The 21206-nt window shown below is 36.4% G+C and overlaps 1 protein-coding gene across 6 annotated transcripts in view; it reads left to right on the top strand.

Annotated features, from left to right (window-relative positions):
• LOC145684445 (cyclic AMP receptor-like protein A) overlaps positions 1-21206 on the top strand; it is a 339973-nt gene that overhangs the window by 142319 nt on the left and 176448 nt on the right. The window contains exon 1 of one of the 6 annotated variants that reach the window (XM_081756836.1): positions 10209-10257. The exons of 3 other annotated variants lie outside the window; for them this stretch is intronic. The gene's annotated coding sequence lies outside the window, so the exon portion shown is untranslated. 2 more of the 6 variants (XM_081756833.1, XM_081756835.1) reach the window with 2 other exon arrangements.

Raw genomic sequence — 21206 nt, 5'->3', positions numbered from 1 at the left:
AACGTACAAGCATACCGAATTTGAAGTTTTTATTCCAATTCTAAGTACCTAAAACATAAGATTATAGGTGCAGAAAAAGTCTCATTCAAATAACATGGGGAAATTCTTCATCCCCTCTTTAGACCCCCTAAAAATTAAAAATATTCACTTTTGGCAATTTTCCTGTGGGTTTGTCCCGAAAAGCTATAATCATGTCAAATTTAATCATTGTAGCCCTGCAGGAAGTGCTTAATAATTTGAGGGTGTAAAAGGTGTCCCATATAAATAACATGGGAAAGATTTTTCAGTTCCCTATAAAACCACTCTAAAGTTGGAATTTTTTACTTTTGGCAATTTTTCTGTCGGTTAGTCCTGGAAGGCTAAAATCATGCCAAATTTCATCATTCTAATCTTGCCGGAAGTGCCTAAACATTTTGGGGTATAGAAGACGTCCCATATAAATAACATTTTGGAAAGATTTTTCAGTTCCCCATGAAACCATTTTACGGTTAGAAATTTTCATTTCTGATGATTCACTTAGGTAAAGCTAACGAAAACGTACAATCATACCGAATTTGAAGTTTTTATTCCAATTCTAAGTACCTAAAACATGAGATTATAGGTGTAGAAAAAGTCTCATTTAAATAACATGGGGAAATTCTTCATCCCCTCTTTAGACCCCCTAAAAATTAAAAATATTAACTTTTGGCAATTTTCCTGTGGGTTTGTCCCGAAAAACTATAATCATGTCAAATTTAATCATTGTAGCCCTGCAGGAAGTGCTCAAAAATTTGAGGGTGTAAAAGGTGTCCCATATAAATAACATGGGAAAGATTTTTCAGTTCCCTATAAAACCACTCTAAGGTCGGAATTTTTTACTTGTACTGATTTACTTAGGCAGTGCTAACGAAAATGTGTAAGCGTACCGAATTTCAAGTTTCTATTCCAATTCTAAGTACCTAAAACATGAGATTATAAGTCCAAAAAAAGGCCCATTTAAATAACATGGGGAAATTTTTCATCCCCTCTTTAGACCCCCTAAAAATTAAAAATATTCACTTTTGACAATTTTCCTGTGGGTTAGTTCCGGAAAGCTACAATCATGCCAAATTTAATCATTGTAGCCCTACAGGAAGTGCTCAATAATTTATGTCAACTCATGTAGTTTTATATATAGTTAGGATTTCTGCATGCTCAGATTCGCTTGACCGCACAATTGCAAAAAATGCAGACTTTGGTTAGATATGCAAGTTGATGACGTGATTAAACCCGAGTACCATATTTGGTGCTCATGTCTACCGAGATAAAAACTTGCTCTTTTTCCATGAGTGTCAAATTTGGTACTCGGGCATAATTGCGTCATCAACTTGCATATCCAGCAAAGAATGAATCCCCAAGAAGCGACAAGTGGGGAATTTGCATAAAATCAGCAATATTTTTATTTCCAGGTCGGAGGGACAGATTCCCCGCTTGTCCCTCCCTGAGGATTCATTCTTTGCGTGGATATGCAAGTTGATGACGCAATTATGCCCGAGTACCAAATTTGGTACTCACGGGAAAAGAGCAAGTTTTTATCACGGTTGCCATGAGTACAAAAGATGGTACTCGGGTATAATTGCGTCATCAACTCTCATATCTAATTAAAGTCTGCATTTTTGACAACTGTGGGGTTAAACGAAACTAATAATGTAAAATAATAATAATAATAATAATAATAATAATAATAATAATAATAATGTGACCTCGGGGGCAATACGCACGATAATGCCTTGGCAATCAACCTGTTTTAATTAGATAATTTGTCGAAATAATCTTCAGATTAGTTTTGGTGCAACACATTATCCTCAGTTTCAGAATTGATTTATTTTCTCCTTATCTACAGATTAATCCTCGGTTGGTGGAACTGAGCATAAGTGAATAGCAGACAAAATAAATTTTACTTTGAACTAGATCTAATATCTAAAGATTTCCAACGTAGCCATTTCTTACTGTATTAAGAGTAATCAGCCTCAAAACTATTTGCTACTTATTACATACTAGCAGCGTTTACCCCGCTTCGCTGCGGTCACCCCGGAACGCAATAAACTTTGTTACTTAGATAATTTTTACTTTTTCGCTTTCAAATTGCATTAATGTTAACATTATATCGCCTGTCATTTATGTTAACCCGCCGAGTAACACGGTCATGCGGGTTGCATATACATGCGGGTTGCATATAAATACGGTTAGATTTAGCTATGATGAGATGGACACTTGAATGGTCAATTATCTCAAGACACTGGTAATTGAAAATTAAAGTGATATGATAAAAACCATCTAGGGTCCAAATCCTAATAACCCCCCAAAAATGAAAGAAATTGGTTCAGCCGTATTAGCGTGATGAGGGAACAAAGGATTTGTACGTTCTCTTTTATATATATAGACTAGCAGCGTTCACCCCGCTTCGCTGCGGTCACCCCTGAACGCAATAAACTTTGTTACTTAGATAATTTTTACTTTTTCGCTTTCAAATTGCATTAATGTTAACATTATATCGCCTGTCATTTATGTTAACCCGCCGAGTAACACGGTCATGCGGGTTGCATATACATGCAGGTTGCATATAAATACGGTTAGATTTAGCTATGATGAGATGGACACTTGAATGGTCAATTATCTCAAGACACTGGTAATTGAAAATTAAAGTGATATGATAAAAACCATCTAGGGTCCAAATCCTAATAACCCCCCAAAAATGAAAGAAATTGGTTCAGCCGTATTAGCGTGATGAGGGAACAAAGGATTTGTACGTTCTCTTTTATATATATAGATAGAATTTAATGGTTATCTAAATTTAATTGTAAATGTCTATTAAATTTAATACTAGGTAATTAAATTAAAAATACTTTTTATTTGACTTATTATAATATATTATTTAATCATTTAATGGTTCTTGCAGAGGCATTCCTTATCTAAACCAAACGGATACGTTTATTGTTTCAAGAACCTTGAATTAAAAATTCTTCAGTTGGAATGTCTTCTTCTTCAATGATCATGCAGTGATCCAATGATGAGTCTTTTAGCCATTATTAGATGATCCAATGATGAGTCTTTTAGCCATTATTAGATTAATTGTGCTGAAAGATATGCCAACAGTATTGTAGCTGTTTGTTGACCAGGGCCGTACTTGAAGGAGGGGGCAGGAGGGGCAACTGTTCCCAGGGAAGCTCCCCGCTGTTCGAGGCGGGTCCACTTTAAGACAAAATTTTCTTCTTCCATATACGATACGAATATGAAATTATAAATGGACCATCAAACAGGTTCACTACACTACATAAAAAAAGCACACCAAAAGGTCAATAAAACAAAAGTGAGTCGTGAGCCCATTTCTGTAAAAAAAAAAAAAAAAAAGTTACTGTTAGGGGCCCTAGAAATAATATTTATTCGTATGACTTTGAGATTTGTCAATATTGCCCCCTTTATTAATTTGTCATAGTATCGAATGGGTCCATTGGTGTGGGGGATGGCCCACAGGCTCCTGGGGGCCCATAAAGTGTAAGAGAAAAAAAATGGAAAGAAGGGACCTATTTTCAAATTTTGCGGAAGGACTCAAACCAACCTTTTCCAGGGGGTCCAAATATTAATGCTTGCCCTCCCAGAAAAAATCTAAGTTACGGTGCTGTTGTTAACACAGGCTGTATTAATCATTTTAACACTACGTTTTTTTAAATATATCATAGCCAAGAGTTGAACTCAGAATATATTTTCATGTTGAGCACATTTTGCAAAAAAACTTTGAAGGCTTTTACATCTGTTTGTAAATGGTCTTCATCTCTGCCATAAAAACGGACAAAAACTGATGACATCTGCCTTTTTTGTCAGCTGAAAACAATCAACAATTCAAACAACGAATACAAGAAGATTAACCGTACTGCGTCTCTGTCAGATGTTACTATGATTGTATATTTAAAAAGTATTTCCCAAAAAAATTTCTTCTTTTACTACTCATGCATCAAATCATGGATTTAAAGATTTTTTGTGAGGGTAATCTCAAAGATTTTTGGGGTAACACCATCCGGTCACCTGAAAGAAACACTGTTTTTATCTATATAGCAGTAAAATAAATGTCACCCCCCCTTTAAAACAAGCCAGAAGGCCTGTGGGAGGAGGTAAAGGTACCACCAGGTGCGCATCAGAATTTTTTCCAAAGTTTGGTGGGGAGTCCAATAGTACAAGCCACTACGTCTATGTACTATTGAACGAGTATTATTTTGCACCCGAAAATACGACAAAAAATGATTGAATCCGATTGTTTTTATAAGAGAAAGAATACAGATGAAGTGTAAGATCAAATTTCCATGCTACATCAATCATTCTCTTGTTAAGGTTAGTTTAAAACGACAAGTTTCGTCAATAGATGGCAGTACAATCTTCGTATCTCTTCCATGTATTTTTTAACTTTCACGAAAACTCATAATTTCTGTTACAAATTTCAACCTACAGACTTCAAATTTTTAGAAAAGTAACTTCATAACCTATTAAAGGGAACAATCCATGCCGAATTTTTATTTAGAATTTTCTTCATTGTTGAAATGGCTTGATTGTTGAAATGGATATTCAAACCTTTAACAATGGAACTGTTTCAACAATGAAGAAAATTCTAAATAAAAAATCGGCACGGATTGTTCCCTTTAATAGGTTATGAAGTTCCTTCTCTAAACATTTGAAGTCTCTACGTTGAAATTTGTAAAAGAAATTGTAAATTTTCGTGAAAGATAAAAAATACATGGAAGAGATACGAAGACTGTAGTGACATCTATCGGCAAAAACTTGTCCCTTTCCACTAACCTTAAAGTAATGTCCTTCTATTGAGAAAGTGTACAATTGTATGCTGAGTTAGGTAGTTTGGGAGAAGACGGACCCAGTGGACCCCCCCCCCTGGGCACCGCGCTTTCTTGAGTTGACTTCCATATCCATGGAGGTGATATATGAACTAAGCACCACGCTCATGGCTACTATACTTTCCTAGGTTGCATTCATTTTAAGGCGCGTGTAAAGACTCGACTATCACCAATAGGTGGCAGCATATCTCTCTTACCTTTCCGATGTAAGGTTGCTAATTCTGAAAAATAAAAATTAGCGGCACGCGCTCATAAACCTCAAAACAAATGAAAAATAATTGTATTTTAAATCTTGAAATATGATATAGTTGAATCTGACAAAAACACCGATCAGTTGGCAATCCTGTTTCAATATATTTTGTAGAAAGCAACATATTTAAAACAATTCAATCAAATTCAAAGAACAAACAATATTCAAATTTTGTTCAAAGAGAAGTTGAATAAATATAATAATCAATTCAAAGAGAGATGGCATGTGCTGCCATCTATCATTAGGTCTCCTTTAACCTCACTTTAAACAGGTTGGAGGAACCTCGCAGTTAAAAACTTCATCGTAGTTTTACAACGAGAAACAAACGTCACTTTTTTATGTAAATAGAATAGTAAAAACACGAAGTTGGCAACGCTTAACTGTTCCTAAGATTACATTTATGTAATCCCTTCCTTTCTCCCCTCTCCTGATATCATTAGAATAGTTTCTTTATATATATATATATATATATATATATATATATATATATATATATATATATATATATATATATATATATATATATATATATATATATTTCTTCGAAGTCATTGTGAAGTTTTTGGTGCTTGTAACTGGCAGGGTCAAAGAAGAACGGTTTTGATAATTTCATGGGTCGAAATTAAATCGTTCCCTACCACCCCATCTTCCCTCTGACAAACACACACACACGAGAAAAAGAATAAAAATAAAACAGATCAACACAGTTCATTAAAATATAGACCAGGGGAGAACGCCTCGTTTGTATACATTATTGTAAGGAGATTGCAAAACATTTCTCATGAGAGTCAACGTGGGGAAGTTCCCCCTTTGCACGTGTTACATTACAATTTTGGTGTCATTTCCTTCACCCTGCCTACGGATTATAGAGTTAGCGAATAGTAGTGGTATCAATCCAAGTCTTTGGGAGATCGAGTAACAGTGAAACACAGTAAAAACCTCACGTCTGCAATTTTGTCATTTTCTGAAGAATCATTTCGTATTGCGTTCCCTTAATTTTAGGTTTCCAAACTATCTTATGCATAAATACGGGCAGGGCCGGCCCTAGGCAATTTGCCACCCCGTGCAATTGTATCATTTGCCGCCTCCCCCTTTCTCCAGAAAGAACAAATCTTGAAAGCCACTGTTTTATGCATGTTACCCCATCGTAATTTTATTTACTGTAGCGTTAATGAAAATATAGAAAATGAAATGAAATCTTTAAGTTTTACGTCCCACGATTATGCTGGCTAAGCTAAAGGAGACCGTGATAATGAAAAATGAAGGAAATGGTGGAATGAAGAAAATGGGAGGAAACGGGAGAACCCCGAGAAAAGCCACGCACACGGAATGAAAATATAGAATTAACTGAATAATAATAATAGTAAACTAATAATAAAAGTTATAGCATCGGTTAGGTTGTATAAAATACCTCATGTTTGTCGGGAAATAAGTTTGAACTAAACACACATATACGAAGTGTTTCAAAACAACACCGACAACATTTGGGAGGTGATACCTGACACCAAGATAAGACAACAAGTATAGACCAACCTGAGTGCACAAATGCTTCCTTTCGGAGTTACAGGCTGCCGAAAACATAAAAAAAATGAACTTTAATGGTCCATAGCTCCAAAACTATGAGACCTACCGTAGTTGGGTCAAGACTTCACTTAGGAACTAGTATGTGTCCTATCCAAATATCCAAGTTTCAGAATCCTGCGGTACTTCCGCAACAATCTGTATAGAGGTAGATGGTGAGTACTTCAAATTATATACCTGTAGCAAAATAGGATAGGACACATGCTAGTTCGTAAGTGAAGTCTTAACCCGACTACAGAAGGTCTCATAATATGGTGGCTATGGACCTTTTTGTAATGTAATGTGTGATGTTTTAATTACACATGTTCTTTAAAAAAAAAATCTCAATTCACAAACTTTTTGTATGTTGCTTCTTAGCATAAGTAATAACATACTTACAAAAAAAAATTGTTAGTAAAGGCTAATGTCCATACTGCCAAAATTCCAATTCTAATAATCAACTAACTATATTATTTTAACTAAAAAACCAACTATCAAATAACTAACCAAATTACTAACCCCTTGTTTACTATTTATTTAATTTAAATACCCTATTTTTAGATTTTTACCTATATTTTTGTATTTTATTTTTGTATTTTAACATTTTTACTTTTATTTTTAAATGTCACTTCCTTAAAAGTGCGTTTACAAAACCTTAGCCTGTTTACTTTTTTTATTTTTTATTTTGAAAGTTTTAAATATACATTAATAAATTAAAATTACATTACACTTTAAAGTTCGTTTGTTTCATGTTTTCGGCATTCTATAACTCCAAAATGACGGATTTCTGCACCCAAGTTGGACTATACTTTTGGACTTATCTTGGTGTCACGAATCACCTTCGAAACATTGTCGGATTTGTTTTGAAACACCCCATATATATATTTTCTAAACACGAACTTTCAATTTCGCAGTTAGTCGTGAATTCTGGGAAGAGATTTCCATAAAAACATTCCAAACAAACAGTCCACCGGGCGATGTTGTTTTCTTTTATAGAATTCCATCCACGGCTGAATATCTGTCAGCTACACTGGTTTTCGAAACGTCTCTTGGCTGACAGTAGCTGCGATGACATGAGGCTTTCCCACCTGCCACCACACACATATATATGCACGTCCACAGGGACAAACAGATAGGCCCAGTACAAATCCCTGTTGCAGCAACATATACTACATAAGGCTAAACCTAAAGGTGGACGCTTAAAGCAGAACTACCGCAACAGAAACGGCCCATTTATTTTCTTTACGAGACCAAAGCAGAATTATCTTGAAGGAGCACCCAGCTCTTGATGATGATATGTCGATTTCTATTTTGAGACCCACTTCAAGTGCAAGAGGTCCCCGGTTTGATCCCAGCTCGCGCCGAGTGGGCTTTGTGGTGAACAAGCACCATGTACGTGTTTTTTTTTCTCGGGACCCTTCCGTTTCCTGTCTCTTTCTTCATTCCCCATCTTATTCATTGTCATCATCAGCGTCTTCTGTAGCCTACAGGGCATAATCGTTGGACGTAAAACTGATAATTTCATTTCAATTTTGAGACCGTGTCAGCTGGTGATCATAGAAATTAATAAGTCTACAAGAACCAGTATATATCGCTTATATATATATATATATATATATATATATATATATATATATATATATATATATATATATATATATATATATATATATATATATATATATATAAAAGGACATGCAGTATACTGAAAAATTGTAATATAAAGTTTCTAGTAAAAGAACGTTTAGATGCTTTAGATAATTCCTGCCGATTTCGCCAATTTGTTAGGATTAAAAAAAAAAAAAAAAACTTCTAAGTAAGGATCTTTGCGTGGGAGGCACTCTTGGACAGGCTTGCTCTCTTCAGGTTCGCTTTGGCATCTCAGAATCAAGATATTTTTTACAAATATACGACAACACACATACCTAAATGTACCAGTAGTAATTGGGACAGTTGAGGACACTTATGGCCCTGGGTCCCTGGTCCAGGGGCCATGGCCAGGATTGCATATCACCACGCCCTCTAAATTTTGGCAGGGGTACCTTGGCCCACCCCCTAAATCTTGGAAAGGTTACGTAGGACCACCGCTATTAAATTTTGAAAAATGCCAGATTAATTCCGAAATTTCCCAAATTTATTAGGGATGGTACTACGTACTCCTTCCAAAATTTAGGGGGTGGGCCAAGATACACCTACCAAAATTTAGATGGGGTGGTCCTATGCACATTTATGGTATGAATGAGAAAAACCCAGGAAAAACATAAGTGTAACAGGATGGCTGAAAAATCTGTTAAACTTTTTACGGCCGTGTCCCCACCGGCAATCAAATCTAGGAGCGCTCGCAGCAAAATCAAGTGTTCACTTGTGTAATATCACCTTGCAGTTTGTGTTCATCAAGGTTCGGTTTCTTCAGGGCACTGTGTACTTCTAAATACTCAATGCGGTATTCAGAGAAATTCGTTAATCACGCGTTAGTCACTCGATTAGAGTCGTATTAGTGATGTACTAAGGAGAATGTACTTTTTGGTAATCAGAGTCTGCTTGCAGTTCATCTAGTAAGTTGACTTCGGTATGATTAACTAATATAACCCCAATATCTCGAGTGAGAAAAATAAATTTGTATCAACTATGGAAATCTAGACGTGCGCAGGCGTGTCTGTAAAAATGAAAATATATGAAATACGAAATGTTTTCTTCGTGGCTTCACATCAGAATAATTTATAAATAGTTTAGAAATCGTATTATAAAATAACTTATTTATTTCTGAGGGACGTATTTATGACAGGAATAAGTCAATTAATATTAGCGATAATATAAGGATTATGTTATGATTATAAGGGAAGATAATTTATCGTCTGTTGTATGTGTCCCTCAGAGAACTGGAAATTTTCTACGCATCTCTCACTGTTCACTTTAAGAAACAGTACTGCTATTTTAGACGACTCGGCTTAATAGCTATTTCATAGTTAATTCACCCGATGAGGTGAAGGGAAAGAAAAACAGGTAATTAATTGCGTTTGTATTCTTATAAGTTATAAACCAGGGTAACCTCTGCACTAAATTAATTAGTCACGTGTGATTAACTTAGTTAACTTGTAACGTTCCTCTTTGAGCGTTACATTTTCTCAAAGAGATTATTTTATAGAGATATTTAATCAGCTCTTAGTGTTATTTCTTTTTTTTTTTATATATATTCTCTCAATTCTCGACCCTCATGAAGGATTCAAGATGGTCGACAATTGGACTAGTATGTGTAATCGAAATATGCTACTTTCTTTGTACGTCTATGGCCTGCATCGAGCGGATATCTCTCAGTCTCGGTAGATGACGCTGGCTGCTTGAAATAAACTGGAATTTATTTTTCGTTTAAACTGAGTAATTTGTTATGGACGTATATATATAAATACTAACTTACGTAATTTTTATTTCCATTCAGTTATATATATGTTAATATTAAAATTGTCGTTTTAGTTTTACGCTCTGTTGCGTAGAAAGGAGCGGCCAATCAGAGAACGAGCGGGATCTACGAGCGCGTTCTCCTTTGTCTTAGCTCTCTGAACAAAAAAAATATGGCGACGAGGAAGAAGGGTTAGTGTTTCGTCCTGTCCTCTAAACATGGAATTACTGCATATTATGCAGTAAAGTGACTTGTTCTCTATCACAAACTTTTCGATGGGAGATGCCATAACAGAACAATGATAGGAAAGTCTGCGTAACGTGTAATGAACCATAACAAATTTGCCTGCAAACATTCAGTTTTGTGCCTACTCCGGTTACTATTGAGATTGGCTTGCTGCTCACTAACAGTTCGTTGTGTCATAGGTGGAAATATGATAGTTACATCGGGAACCACCTCTTTGATTAAGTTTTAACCAGGCCTGCTGCCTCTTTCCTGGATATAGTGTCTACAACGTTGTCAACGTTGATTTTCTCCGTAGCGACTCCTCGTCTTCCTTTCCCTAATTGGGGACTTGATCCTTTGTTATTTTGCCAACTGACTCCACCTGCTTCAGTGGGACCTAGGCCTGTCGCCTTGTTGGATCTTTGTTCGTGGTTGTCGTTGTGAGCAGAGGTGCTACAACGACTTATACGGTGAACTTATGTCTATCTGGTGAACGTTGATGACGTGTCTCTAGTTGCTGCTAACTAAGAAGAAGGTCGCCATTTGGTTAATCTGTACCTGTGGCTAGAATTTGCAATTATCGCGTGTTGAGCTGCCTGAGAGGTCATCGGAGACTGGTCTCTGCCCAAAGATGCTGCCCGAAGCTGTGCTCTTTGAACTGGCCCGTGGTGCCGGTATTGTTTACCAGTAGGTGTTGAAAGTAGCGGTTGGGTGAGCTTTGGTCACCGTTTCAGGTAACTCTGTCTTTATTATTTCTATCTCAATCTATGGAAGAAGTAACGCCGTTCCGGGAACTGTAAAGGAACTTCGTTTATAACTCATATAATTCATTCAAGTGTTTGTCTCCATTCATAATATCTGGTGCAATATTATCAATGTCGTGTGTCTATTCTATTGTTTCGAGTCACTCTATAGAGTAAAGGACAATATATCACTTATTAATCATTTGTTACTCAGTGAGTTTACATAATATACGTATATTGATTCTACAATGTCCATAATGTTGTCTCAGGTAAATTTTGTCCGTAACATGTCTGAGTAGACAGAAGGGAGCCTCTATCCAGTAAGTCAATTCATACGCCGACGGGGTAGTCTGATGTCAACACCATTTCTCTCTTGCTTTAAATGAAATTATGTTTCCGAGTTGCGTAGATGTATAATGTATCACTCGCTACCATCTAGCTCATGTTCGTCCAGTAGTGGGCACTCCGTATTGGTTACTATAATATATAGTTCATAGTCTAAGTATTAAGTCGCCACGCAAGGAAAGATCTATGTAAATCCTCGAGTTGTTTCACGTCTTATCTTTAATTACGAAGCTACTTTAATAGTACAGTTGGACGCGTCGAAGACGGTGGGTATTACGATAGTATTCACACCTAAATGTGATGGTGTCAGGGGTAGAGTCCAAATTTGCTGGCTGGTCTTGTACTTCCTATAAATGTTTCTACAGTATGTATTATTATTACCGCCGCTGTTTAGTTGTAAGCTATGTCGAGGGAAAGCGCCCTCCTAACAGTTGGTTGCGAAAAAGTAGTGGAAACGTTATGCTTGTGGGGAGGAAGGTTAATCGATGCAGCCGTGAACTAACTCCCTCTGTGGTGAGATGTTTTGTGAACAGTAATGTATTTTGTAATCTCCCTTCACTCGCTGTGATGTAGCCTACTAAAGATTTTGCCTCAATACTTGGTCGAGGAATGTAAACAACTCTTCTATTGTTATTAAGGATAATGTTTAAATATTGTTGTTACAAATCACTTAGTTGTGTTGGCGTGAGAAGATTTCTGGAATCTTCAAAGACTGAATACGTATGATTTTTTCCCCCTGGCGATTGAGTTTAGCTGTTCATGATCGCTAATATCGATGCCATTCTCATTATTATATGCTGTTTGCAAGAGAGTTAAATAAACATGATTTGCAAGGTATGTGGTGTCGTTTTGAAATGATTTTTTTTCTTTCTTCCTTCTCATGGTACCGATAATACCATTAGTGTGCAAGAGTCTGGAGTTGAATAGCGTTGTGCTCACTGGTCCATAATCGTAGCTTAAGAAAGGAAATAATATCGGCGACCCACTTGATTTTTTTCCCTCTTTCTTTTTACTTTTCCTTTCCCCCAACATAATGTTAGCTACGAATGAAAGTATAAATAATTGGTGCAAACTTGTACAATACAAAGTTGGTTTTCCAGCCACGAGATCATAAGGTCGTTACAAGTTTAGCTACCCAGCTATAGAATCGAACTCGTACTCTCCAAGTTTGTCACCCCAGTTCAAGATTATTAAGGTAACGTAAAACTATAACGTCTCAAGTTGGCAACACTAGCACAGGATTCTAAATTAGCGTAGCTTGGTATTGCTTCAAACTACTACGTGCTAATCAGATTCTGAATATTCTTCTGATAACCATGCTTTAGTCAGATTCTTAGTATGATGCTAATCATACGCCAAAACGATTCTGCATAAGGCCCACTGTGTTTAGCCACCCTATTAATCATTTATACTAACGTTATACTTTCTTCAAAACTTGGTTTTGAAATTTCTCAAGCTTTGTTGTTCTATGGGCGTTATTGACCAATATATATATAGTGGCGGATCCAGGATATGATCAAGTGATCAAGTGAGGGGCTAAACCATACTTTGCCGCTTTATCCAGTGTAAAGTAGGATTGAAGCCCATTTTATCCAGTGTATACCTGTGCGTCAAGAGTGGTCTATATATAGCCCCCCTTAACGCTCAGGTATACACTGGATAAAATGGGCTTCAATCCTACTTTACACTGGATAAAGCGGCAAAGTATGGTTTAGCCCCTCACTTGATCATATCCTGAATTCGCGGCTGTATATATATACAGGGTGTTTCAAAATAACACCGACAACTTTTGGGAGGTGATTCCTGACACCAAGATAAGACAAAAAGTGTAGACCAACCTGCGTGCACAAATGATTCCTTTCGCAGTTATAGGCTGCCGAAAACATGAAAAAATGAACTTTAAACGTCCATAGCTTCAAAACTATGGGACCTACCGTAGACGGATTGAGACTTCATTTAGGAACTAATATGTACGCTACCCAAAAATACATGTTTCAGAATCCTAAGATACTCACACAACAATTTTTATAGAGGGAGTTTGGCCACGGGCATATCATTTGAAGTACTCACCAACTACCTCTATAAGAGTTGTTCCGGGAGCTCGTTCGTGGCTAAGCGGTTAGCGTACGCGCCTTTGAGGTGGGAGACCAGCGTTTGATTCCCGGCGGAGCCCATGTGGTTCGGATTCTACTTTAATCAGTAGGTCCTGTATCATATAGCCTCGCTACTGAAAGGGACGTTAAAATCAACTCAAAAATTGTTGCGGAAGTACTACAGGATACTGAAACATGTGTTTTTGGGTATCTTGACCCGACTATTGTAGGTCCCATAGTTTTGGAGCTATGGGCCTTTAAAGTTCAATTTTTCATGTCTTCGGCAGTCTTTAACTCCGAAAGGAAACATCTGTGTACCCAGGTTGGTCTACACTGTTTATTTTATCTTGGTGTCAGCAATCAACTCCCAAACGTTGTTGGTATTTGAAATACCCTGTATATATATATGTATATATATATATATATATATATATATATATATATATATATATATATATATATATATATATATATATATATATATATATAATACAATGCGCAGATATACTTTTTAAAGCTTATATAGAAACCTTGTACATAAAGGGTTCCCTTCAAATCGTGATCCGATATGCTTTTTTCTATTTCGTGCCGGATGCGAAGAGCCAAGCGATTTTAAAAACTGGAATGATTTTTTTTTCTCGGGCATTGAATGGAAACGATTTTTCTTTTCGTGTTATCATTCTGCTATTTTCAACTGAATTTACTTAATAAAGCTAGAGAAAAAAGAAAGCAACGCAGAAATTAGCTTTAAGATAATATTTACGAACGTTAGCTTTTGTTTCCATTTCCGAAGACCAAGCTGACAACTACATTATACTTTTTTTTTCTTCTTCAGCCACTGATCACAAAGTTTTTCTAACTTTCAATGAAAATGTTACACACACACTGATGCCAGATGCAGAAAAGAAAAATAAACTTTGCACTGATCAAAATATCTTGTTTTGACTAGCAGGCTTCGCTTTCTAAAAATTGGTTTATAACTCATATCAAAGTTTGGACAGTAACTATTAAGTTTGGAACTCTGAAGTCATAATAACTAAGATATATATTGCGTGTTTTTGGTTTGATCGTGTCAACATTTATACTCTTGTATCCTATTCATAATGCAGAAGCACTAGTATGCAACAGAGATGGGGTGGGTCAGTGGGTCGTATGTCAACGGGATGTCACTCACTTCGACCCACAACCCACCGTGATCCACTCTGACCCACCGGTCCAATACACTCCACTCTGCTCTGTAATTATAGACAGCATCTTCTGAACACTCTTCTGAATTTGTCTACGTTTTACTTTCGAGCCCAACATTTTTGTTCTCTTTTCTTTCCTTTCTATTTCCTTATCTGCGATGAGTATATCTAAGTGAAACAAGGACTCTAGTCACTTTTGGATATTGATATTTGTAATTGTAATAATAGCAATAGGACTTACTACTTGACTCTAGAGACAGTCGATTTTTTTTTTTTTTTTTTGTACGTTGGCTTACTTTACCTTTATTTGAGACTTTCGAATTTCGCCCTATTTTCTACTGAGAAGTACGAAATAATTAAATTGAATTTCATCGTAACATGGCCCATGACAAAGACTTTACCATTTTATATCGCAAAGGTCAGATCCACTAGTATTGTAACAGAGCGGTGCTTAAGTGATTGACCGTAGAAATTCAAACTCTGATTAGTGATAATTTCACAACCTGGTTTTATTATACCTACAAATGTAAAGTCTTTAGTCAGTGGAGAGAAGGGCGTAAATCATGGGTCAGAGTTAATGACGATGGGTTTTGGTGGGTCAGAGTGAGTGAGTAATTCATGGTGGGTGGTGGGTCCGAGTGGGTCATGGGGTCAGAGTTCGTCATGGTGGGTCACAGTGGGTGGTGGGTCCGCGGGTCACGGGTCAAGTTTTCATTGACCCACGCCATCTTTGGTACGGTAGCTTCAAACCATTTCAGAGTTACAGGTTGTGTAAACATCTACTGGAAAATATTTAGGTATTATTGTTTATTACAAGCGCAAGATAATCTCAATTAATCTTAGTCTTCCTTATTCCTAATAGTTCAGAGTCAGGCTAATAGTTGTCGACAACTGCTCTGCCTTCTGTCTGATGCCTAGAGATGTCGCTAGCGTGTAGGCACTTAGGCACTGTAAACGAGCTGTTGGCTTGAAAAGATCAACTAGTAACTGTACGAAAATCTATACTTCTACTTATTTTGGGGCCGCGGTGGCTCAGTGGTAGAGCGTTCACCTCTGGTGGATGGGGTCCCGGTTCAAACACTGCTCCCGCTAAGTGAACTTTGTGGTGGACAAACACCGTGTGCGTGCCTTTCCTCGGGGTTCTCCCGTTTCCTCCCACTTTCTTCATTCCACCATTTCATTCATTTCTCATAATCACCGTCTCCTTTAGCCTAATCGGCATAACCGTGGGACGTAAAACTTAAAGATATACTTCTACTTTATTCAAATTTTAATTTAATCCCCAATTTTGATATTATTTTTGATTGGGAAAGGGAAAACAAACCGGAAAAACATTACTGTACATAGTTTTTGTGAAAATTCGTTGTAAAATGTGAAGATTATTTTATAATCCCACCTGTGAATTTCCAATGTGCTGAGGATAGATTAGCTTACGTAATGTTTGGGGGAGGGGTGCTTGGTGGCTCAGTGGTAGAGCACTTACCTCTTGTGCGCTTTCTTTTTCTTCTCAGTGATGGTTACTTTTACTTTTCACAAGTGGATGTTATTTCACATGAGTGAGTGTAGATCGCAAAAGGTAAACTTGAGTTGAGGTTGTAAAACTCGTTTTCAAATTATCCCTAGTACCAAATTTCACAAAATTAAATCCCCACGTTAAGCGGGTTTGCATATCCAGGCTCCTAACTATGAAAACATTTACGCTCACTCCAACCTCAATCATTTCACGAATTCAACCTGTTTTACGTATGTTATTAGGACATAATATCGATTGTGATTTATTCTAAAAACACTTTTATACATTGCAAGAGCTGTAACGTCCAAATATTTACTGAGAACTCATAGTCGTATCGGAATAAACAAAAGCGAGTATGGAACAGTAAACTGCTATAACAAAAAGCAAAAGAAGATGTACAAAGGCATACAAAACGGTCGAGTGGTTTGGGTCGATACACTATCAATCACATGTTTGTGTGTTCAAACCCTGTAGAAAGGTGTTCCTTTTTTAAGTGTCTTCCTATTTTCATCCGGAGGCTGAAAATATTTCTTTGAGTAACTCATTGAAAACTTCTTTTGTTTCAAATTCGATTAGAACGGAACATTATATGAATTGCGAATCTTAAATCCATAGCTAAAAAAATGAAGTATACTCGCTACTCTATTATCCTCTGATTTGTAACGAAAAACTATTTATAAACAGTGGTGACGTCAGAAAATTATCCTCGGGGGAATTTCAATATGCGGGTGGAGGGCAAACATTGGTAGTCCACATTGAGCACGATCGAATATATGGTCCTGAAGACGGAAATTTCTTAGCTCGAGAGGGGTCTCAAATTCTCCCTCAGATCACGTCCTGAAAGCATCATTGCTTAAAAGCTTTTCGTAACAAATATAATATTACACTTGTTTCTCGTTCTACATTTAGAATTGGTAAAATCATAACTTATAGAAGATTATAATAAAAGTATAAAAACTACAATACCAATCATGTATAAATTATCTTGTAAGTTACCAACTTTGGGTCAGATTAAAACTCAAATATTTGTTTTCGGATTGCACTTAGAAGTAAGTCCTCAATTTTGATTGGAAAGCCATGTTTAACACTAATTAATTAATCAATATTTATACGAATATTTTTTTTATTTTACTATTCTTACTATTCAATATTATATACACTTCATTTCCAAAATCAAAATCTCGAAAATGTATATTGCACGAGTGCGACTCGCAAATAAATGATTATTTATCATATATATTGGTCTCTATTCGAAATTCTATTTAATCGAATCCGACAAGAACACAGACAGAAACAGGTGAAAAAAAAGGCGTTGTAGCCGGCGGGGACTCGAAGTAAGTTCGAATGGTGCTTTACAAGCCGAACGCCTTAGACCACTCGGCTATGGTAACAACTAGTGATTGTAGCAAAGGCTTCGAGTAGTAGTTCTTATTACAGAATAACATTTTCTATTGCCTAAAATTTAAACCTAATTTACTTTGATATAATATATCTATTAATTTGTTACATGAACACGTTTTCGTTACTTTGATGAATGATGTATGTTGTTAATATAGATTCTATTACACGTTCTTTCGTAAATATTATAGAAAGTATAAGGGTTATTTATGATCTTTCATGGAAATTGACTGGCGCATGCGCAGTACACAGACAGTTCAATTGGAAGGTGAAGAAGGAAACGCTAACACACTGTTAGAATGTTTCCCTCGGAAGCAGTAGTTCCCAACCGAAGGACGGCGGGACGCACTTCGTCCTCCTGGGGTGGCGTGAAGGGTTTACGAAGTCCCTTCCTTGTCTTATATTTCTTGAATGATTATACACAATATCCAGTCACATCTTCTACAAATTTGGAAGTGATAAATCGTAGTATAAATAAACCGTCCTTCACACACAGTGATTGTTGCTTTTCCAAGATTATAAACTGAAACACTTTTTATTTCAATAGAATATAAAAGTTTCAATGGGAGGGGTTACAACCCACTCAACCCCCTGGGTCTTCGATATGTCACCGCCTAAACTGTAACTTTCAAGTTAGGACCGAAAAATTGAGACATGTGACCTACTAAATATATTTTATTTCATTATACATTTCCATAAATAAAATATCCACAATTACAATGACAGTAAATGCTAAGTAATTATTGTAAATCTTTGTACTTTCATTTTCCCTCTTTCTTCTCAATTGGGCTCGAAAAATGTAAAAATGGGAGGTTAACAACTTCAAATATTACGTATATTTTAGCGTATTACGGAATTATATTTAATAGAATCCGGCAGGATCACAAAGAGAAACGTCAAGAAGAGAAAAAACTAAATTGTATTGTGTTGGGATTCGAACTACTCTTGAATGGTGCCTCGGAATCTCTAGCCGAATGCCTTAGTCCACTCGGCTAATGTGACAAGTTAAAAATATAGTAAACGTGTTTCATGTTCAATCTTTTGTTACAGTATGAAATTTATTTTTTATTCTCTGAAGTTTAAGCCTATTTTGGCCTGATGTAATAGTCTGTTGAAATTGTTTTATGTTTACGGTATTCTTTACTTTGACGAATGATGTTGTTAATATAGGTTCCATTGCGTATTCGTTCATAAATATTACAGCAATTGTCAGGATTATTTATGGTCTTTCATGAAAATTGACTGGTGCCTGCGCAGTAGAAACAGAAAGATGCACTTTACCGACATTTGTCATACACGCCAGAACGCAAATTTCTAACAGGTTCTCAAAATGCCTCGTACTAAAGGTTCTGGAGAACTGTCTGTTGCTCTGAGAGGAGAAATCATAGGCCGAGCAAAAATGGGACAAACTGTGCCTCAGATTGCTAGAGATCTGGGATGTGACAAGAAAACGGTCAAGAAATGGGTTCAGCGACATGAAGAAGGTGGTGAATGGTTCAGGTCTCGGTCAAGAAGTGGAAGGCCAAAAGTGACAACTGCAGCTCAAGATCAAGCTTTAGTTACAGAAGTAATCAACAGACCTCTACGCCACACGTCAATCCTCTTGGACAAAGCCAGAGAATATAATTGTTCTCACAAAACAATAAGGAGAAGATTATTGGGGGCTGGTCTACACTGATCAAGACCCGCTAGGAAGAGTCTTCTGACTCACAAGGCCAGACGAATGGAATGGGCACAGAATAACATAACCCAACCTCAGTCATATTGGGACTTAGTCATCTGGACCAACGAGAAGGTTTTCAAGTCTAACCAACAAGGCAGAGTTATATTGTATAGACCGCGCGGAACCAGGTATGCTGAACAAAATATTATCAGAACTTCTTGTTCAGGACGAATATCAGTACACTTTTGGGGATACATGACGGCTGCTGGTCCTGGAGATTTGGTTGCGGTGCCTGAGAGAATGAACAGCAGTGTTTACATTAATATCCTCGAAAATACGTTGTTACCGTCCTTAGAAAGAAACTTCCCCGAACAGGAAGAATATATATATTTATGCATGACAACAGTACTGTTCACACTTCCCGGCAAACACGAGAGTGGCTAAGTGAACATCCAGAGTTAATTTGTATTGAGTGGCCCCCTCTATCTCCAGATTTGAACCCAATTGAACATCTGTGGGCCTACATGGTGCAAGAATGGAAAGAGAGACGTGAAGACAGAGACCAAACGTTTCTTCAAAATCATGTTATGGAACTGTGGCAACATTTTCGTGACACACCGTCGTATTGCTCGACACTTGTATCTAGCATCCCCTCCAGACTTCAAGAACTTACTGACTCTGGAGGTGACTACACGAAGTACTAGTGTGTTATTTTTTGTGTAAACATTTATTTAAGTTTCATTTATTTATTATATTTTTTCAAGAGCAATACTTTCGTTTTTCATTTTTTTTCCTTTCTTGTTTACTTATTAGTTCGTTAAAACGTAAAGGAAGAGTAGTATTTGTGAATTTACTTTGAACGTTTCTAAGAATACATTTACTTTTTTTTCTTACTCTATATCATGCCCAATATTGCTTTCATTTCAGTGAATTAATAACTTTATTTCACATCTCGGATAAAAGTATTATTGTCTTTTTAACGATAGTTTTCCTTTTGATTGTGTAATTTCTGGTTTCATTGAATTATCTCAATTCGAACGAATAAGTCACATTTTGTTTATTGTCCCTTCCTTAGCTAAGTTCGAATTCGAGAACAATGTGGTGTAATATACGTTCTTTATTCTTCATATTGTGCAGTAATGACAATATTAATTATTTTTCATGAATCCAGTTGATTAGTAAGAACTTGGACAAACATTAACTTGGTTATTCTTTACGCAATGAGAAACGTAAAATACATTTTAGCTGTTCTTTATACTTCACAGCGATGAAACATTCTAACAGTGTGTTAGCGTTTCCTTCCTGGCCTTCCAATTGAACTGTCTGTGTACTGCGCATGCGCCAGTCAATTTCCATGAAAGATCATAAATAACCCTTATACTTTCTATAATATTTACGAAAGAACGTGTAATAGAATCTATATCAACAACATACATCATTCATCAAAGTAACGAAAACGTGTTCATGCAACAAATTAATAGATATATTATATCAAAGTAAATTAGGTTTAAATTTTAGGCAATAGAAAATGTTATTCTGTAATAAGAACTACTACTCGAAGCCTTTGCTACAATCACTAGTTGTTACCATAGCCGAGTGGTCTAAGGCGTTCGGCTTGTAAAGCACCATTCGAACTTACTTCGAGTCCCCGCCGGCTACAACGCCTTTTTTTCACCTGTTTCTGTCTGTGTTCTTGTCGGATTCGATTAAATAGAATTTCGAATAGAGACCAATATATATGATAAATAATCATTTATTTGCGAGTCTGCACTCGTGCAATATACATTTTCGAGATTTTGATTTTGGAAATGAAGTGTATATAATATTGAATAGTAAAAATAGTAAAATAAAAAAATATTCGTATAAATATTGATTAATTAATTAGTGTTAAACATGGCTTTCCAATCAGAATTATATAGAGAGGACTTACTTCTAAGTGCAATCCGAAAACAAATATTTGAGTTTTAGTCTGA

Source organism: Thermobia domestica, chromosome 4 (genome assembly GCF_964235325.1).
Source record: "Thermobia domestica chromosome 4, izTheDome1.hap1.1, whole genome shotgun sequence".
Taxonomy (NCBI): domain Eukaryota; kingdom Metazoa; phylum Arthropoda; class Insecta; order Zygentoma; family Lepismatidae; genus Thermobia; species Thermobia domestica.
Note: the sequence above shows the minus strand (reverse complement) of the source record. Positions and strands in the feature narration are given on the sequence as shown.